The sequence below is a fragment of the Petaurus breviceps genome, unplaced genomic scaffold (genome assembly GCF_028583685.1).
Source record: "Petaurus breviceps papuanus isolate PSGF00001 unplaced genomic scaffold, PetGlider_PUasm1.0 185, whole genome shotgun sequence".
Taxonomy (NCBI): domain Eukaryota; kingdom Metazoa; phylum Chordata; class Mammalia; order Diprotodontia; family Petauridae; genus Petaurus; species Petaurus breviceps.
In genome coordinates, this window is record NW_027185797.1 from 7,038,999 (window position 1) to 7,044,607 (window position 5,609).

General features: G+C 38.2%; 1 long non-coding RNA gene across 1 annotated transcript; it reads left to right on the forward strand.

Annotated features, from left to right (window-relative positions):
• The first annotated feature begins 2,787 nt into the window (after positions 1 to 2,787).
• LOC138161443 (uncharacterized) lies at positions 2,788 to 5,350 on the forward strand. Its single transcript, XR_011168357.1, has 2 exons — positions 2,788 to 2,927; positions 4,872 to 5,350. It is a non-coding gene; the product is annotated as an uncharacterized lncRNA (long non-coding RNA).
• The last annotated feature ends 259 nt before the right edge of the window (positions 5,351 to 5,609 follow it).

The following is a 5,609-nucleotide window of genomic DNA, read 5'->3' on the forward strand; positions in this document are numbered from 1 at the left end:
AGTGGTTTGCCATTTCCTTCTCCAGCTCATTTTATAGATGAGGAAATTGAGGCAAATAGGGTTAAGTGACTTGCCCAGGGTCACACAATTAGTGTTTCCAATGCCAGATTTGAACTCAGGGAGACTCATCCTTCTGACTTCAAGTCTGGTGCTACCTAGCAGCTGTACGTGGATCTTGAATATCCTACACATATTAAAATACCACATTGGTTCTTTCCAATAGTTTCCTCCAAAGTATATGTGTGTTTATAGATGAGAAAATGCTGTGATCCCCAAGCAGTCACTGCAGTAAGGCTGAAATCTGAACTGATCATGCCCAAAGGATTCTTCTGCAATAATGCAATGAGAATAATGCAAATAATATTCAATAATACAAAAATCTCTCATGGTAATATGGATCTTCTCATGCATTCTGGCTACTTTTTCCAGGTGTCTCCATAGCCCCCTACCCTTCTTTTTTTGTTTGAGGATACCTTAAATTGCACTAAGACCAAGCTTGATAAAAAAAGGCAAATTCATGGGAATTAGACAGTAAAGTGGAGAATGGGGGAGGGAAGGGAATCGATATTTACATTGTTTATATTCTCTTCTTCCTCCCCCTTTGGCAAGCAACTTAATCACTCTGGGCCTCAGTTTTCCCATTTGTAAAATGGACTTGGACTGGATGATTTTTAGAATTACTTTTAGCTCTAAATATATGATCTTATGGTACCAGGTTGGTTTTATTTTCCAAGAGTTTACCTTGTCCGTGCAACATTTGCTGATACTTTTCCAACATGCATTCCTTTGACTTATGAAATATTAAAAGCCAACATATTGCTAAAAAAAAATCACCCCTTTCTCTAACACTTGGAAGTTTAGAAAGCACATTCTTCACAAGCCCCTTGAGAGGGAAGCAGCACAAATATACTTATTTTTACATTTCTAGATAAGGAAGCCAAAGCTCCAAAAGATTAAGAGACTGTCCCAAATCAAAGAGCTGAGCCATGAACACAAGCCTTCTGACTCCAAGCCCAGTGCTCTTCCTACTCCATCATGCTGCCTTTCAAGTGGTTTGCTTTAATGAGAAAGAAACTAAGCTTGTACTCTGACCTCACTGTTGGGCACAGAGAGCAAGCAACACTGAAAGATATATTTTTTTTGTAGGGAATTGGGGTCATTATTTTTGCTCTTGTTCATTGAAAAGGGGCACCTAAGCCCAAATTGCTGATGTTATCAGCCTGGAAAAAGCCTGATTGCTAAGCTGTAATTGTATTGTCCGTGGCAGGTGGAACACGTTGCCCAGTGTTACTGTGGGAGTACCTACTTGCTTCATTTTTATTAGAGAACCAGCTATTAAAAATGAGATATATTTCTGAGGATTACAGATATAAAATAGCACAGGCAGCAGAGAAAGGCTTGTTTGACACATACTCTATACTTAAACAACAATAGAACTGTTCAAAGGCTCCAAGGGCCCTGGGAAGCCATCCAGTACAATTCTTTGTGCCATAGTCTGGGCATATCAACTTTATCTGGGTCTAGATCTCAGGATAAAGGGGAAAGCAGAGAAAGCATTTAAAGCCTAAACACAAAAGCAATTTCTAACGTAAACGAACTTGAAAGCACTACAAAGGTGAACCAACAACAAATATAAATGTCCATGATAAAAATCCCATACTTAGTAATATGGAAGATGACTTGAAAATGTATTAAAAATATTATTGTCATCTATTATATGTTATCTCCAGGTGCTTCTGATTAGAGAAGATGTTATCAAGCCCTAGAACACTGAAGAACCTACTAATTGAGATCTATAATCATTCAAAAGAACTTGGCCATCTAAATATCTACACAGGAAAAACAAGTAGACAAAGAATGTCTATTAATCGTGCTATGAAGCTGAATTGACAATCTATAGAACCTCCCCATTGGTGTATACACATATATACATAGACCCATACATATATGTACACACACGCACACACACACACAGAGGACGCTGCAAATTGACATTGAATTGGTAATGGAAAAAGAGTAGTCCATATTGCCTTTGGGAAACTACAAAGTTTTTTAGTGACTCCAAACTTTTCCTTGAAACAATGAATATCAATATTATGATCATATATCAATATGAAACTTTAAATATCAATATTCTTTTGGTGTTATTATATGGTGACTACTTATATAATACTAGAATCTCTGAAGAATTAATGTTGAAGATTGCCCAAAGGTCAATGGAGAGGTGCATGGTGGATGTGAGTAGGTCATAACAAACAAGGAATTTTAAAGTAGTTGTAGATAGGATGTAATCAAAGAAATACGTAATAGAAAAAGAGTGGTCACATGATAAGAGAAAGTCAATAGACACCCTCTATATTGCGATTTTTCTCACAATATTAAAAGAAATTAAGGAAGGCTTGGGTCACCTGGATAGGAAACTTATGGGAAGAAATAAATGGATCAAAATGTACCCAACATAGGCAGGCATGGATGAGTTGTGCTTTGTAACATAGGAGGAAAAACCTTGGTGGTATAGTGATGGAGTAACAGCACTCGAATCAGGAAGACCTGCATTTAAATCTTGCCTCTGATAATTTGTAGTGGAAATATGTTTCAATGTGTAATTTTGATATTTCTTAGACTCCATTTTGTCACTTGGGGCTATAATGGTAAGGGAATTTGAAGATCTCCCCTGCCCCTTAATGGGCCTCGCTTGGAACCCAACAAGAGAAGCTTGTTTTTCAAGTTTTTCAGGAAGATCCACACCTTTTGTTAATTTGTAATTAGGCAGTAATATATATACCTAGGATGAGGTTTTGCTTTGGAGCTCACCTATGGGAAAAGTTGTATGATTTGGCCAGATGAGACTCTGGGTAGCTTTCAAGCTCCCACCCCCACTCCCCCTTCCCACTTTGAAAACCCAGATGTTGGTTCTTCTCTCTCTGGTAACTAATTATGTATGTATGTAGTGGTCAGACAGCTAGAAGCCCTGTCTGTTTGTGTGTTGAACTGTGTTATTTTGTCTGTCTGTATTTTTTGTCTGCTTGTCATTTCTGTTGTATTTTCTCTGAAGTTCAGAGTGCTGACTTTTTCCCCTGAACTAAGAGAATGATATATATGTTTAGTTAAAGTAAGACTGTTAACCCTTTTTGAGTTGCTTTCCTTTAGAAAAGCAGGTCAAAGAACTTGAGCTAGCAGCCATCCTGGGACCCATCTTGTAATTCTGACTTGTGACACCCTTTTAATTTTCTGTGGAATTTAGCTTTCTAGTTGGCTTGCTGAACACCTTGGCCTCCCCTGAATGTATATTCTGATAAGATAACATCCTTTGCCCTGTTCCTTGACATCAAGCTATCATTGTTAAAAGTACCTTGCTCATATCCACCACCAGCCTCAGGTAATAGCAGTAAGGGCACAACTAGTAAAGTTTCCTGTAATGGTTCTTAGAGTTTTCCCTTTCCCTCAGAATCCACTTGTACCACCTAGATGGTTAATAGGTCAAGCCAGGACCAGCAGTAGCAGCCTTTAGCTCACGAGCCACTGGTCAAAGTTAAGACTAAGTTTCCAGTCCCACTTCTGCATGCAATGTGGGACAGGCAGCCTGGCTGCCACTCTTTGTTCTCTCTGGAGAGAATAAGGGCTGGGTCATTGCCACCTTGTGCTTCAGCTATAGGAAAGTCTCTTTCATCTTAGACTTTGAAGTCACTGACTGGGACTATGACTAGGATCCACCTTTGTGGGAAAGACTATTACCCCTCACTCAATAAGGGCTGAGGGTCTAAACCCTACAACTCAGAGGGAGGGAATACCTTCCTGTTACTTTGGTCAATGAGCTGCCAACCAGGGCCAAGAGTAGGACCCTTGGGTCTGATGCCTGTGCCCAAGAGGAAGGGAGCCCCGTAACCACAACAGGGGTCTGGGTGAGCCTTGTATCACCTAGCAATACATATTTACTAGTTCTTTGACCCTGGGCAAGTCACCTTGGTCTCTCTGCCTCAATTTTCATATCAGTAAAATGGACAGGGCTGTTGTGAAGATCAAGTCAATGAGATAATATATGGAAAACATTTTGCCAACCTTAAGATGCTATATTAAATGCTATTAATAATTACTAATAGTAATGCTAGTCATTACTGTTGTTATTTATTTATTTGCTTATTTATTATTATACCAACATCAATGACATAACAGATCCTAGTAATTTCTCTTTAGGATATTAATCATATGAGGCACGTACTAAGAATTTGCTTATCATGCTGTTTGTACATGTTATTTGTAAACATTTACTGCATACTTTTAAAAAGAGTTTTATTGATTTTTTTTATAAACACAGATTACTCCTACTTTGCAGGAGATGTCTTGTTACAAAGTACAGAGATTAAGAAAAACTAAAAATATAGTGACCTCATCTGAAAGCACATGTGACGTTCCACATTTTAGTCCGATCCCCACCCTTACTTTTTTAAAAACAAAAATCTATTTTCTCTTCCTCACAGCCTATTGTAAATTTAAAAAAAAAGGATAGGGGGCAACTAGGTGGTGCAGTGAATAGAGTACCAGCCCTGGAGTCAGGAGGACCTGAGATCAAATCCGGTCTCAGACACTTAATACAAAACACTAGCTGTGTGACCTTGGGCACTTAACCCCAATTGCTCCTCCAAAAAACAAAAAAAAAGGATAAACAAACAACATAGTCAAGCAAAAGAAATTCCCTTACTAGCTATTAATTTATCTATACATAATTCTGTGCCCTAAATCTATGTTTCATCCTAGATAGCATGTTACATCATGGGTCCTCGGCCATCAGGTTGTTCAGTTATTTCAGTTGGGGTTTTCATGGCAAAGATACTGGAGTAGTTTGTCATTTCCATTTCCAATTCATTTTACAGATGAGTGAACTGAGGAAAAAAGAAGATGAGTCTTCTTGTCTCCAGGCCTGGCACTCCTGCAACACCTAGCCTTCCAAGTTGTTTGCTTTTATAGTGTTGTTATTACTGTATAAATTGTCCTCCTGGTTCTGTTCCCTTCACTCTGCACCAGTTTGTCGACATCTTTCATGTCTTGTTGAAGTCATCTACTTCCTCACAGTTTACGGTACAATTTGTGTTCCATCACATTCTTATACATTGTTTAGTTACTCCTCAACTTTTGGATATCCTCTGAGTTTCCAGTTTTCATTACCACAAAAAGAGTTGCATATTTACATACATATTTTTGTATGTAAAGGGCCTTTTTCTCTTTCTTCAATCTATTTTGGGTATAGGTCTAGCAGTAGTATTGCTGAGTCAAAGGGCATGTACTGTTTAGTACCTTTTGTGAATAATTAAAAATTGCTTTCCAGAATGGCACTCATTCATTGGTCCACCAACAGTGCATCAATATGCTTGCTTTCCCATAAGCTTTCCAACATTTTTCATTTTCCTTTTTTGTCATCTTTACCACTGATAGGTGTGAAATGAAATCTCAGAATTGCTTTAATTTGCATTTCTCAAATTAGTAGAGATTTGGAGCATTTTTTTTCATATGGCTCTAGATAGCTTGGGCCTCTTCCCTTAAGAGCTACCTGTTCATATCTCTAGACCATTTATCAAATGGGAAATGGCTCTTTTTCTTATAAATCTGAATCA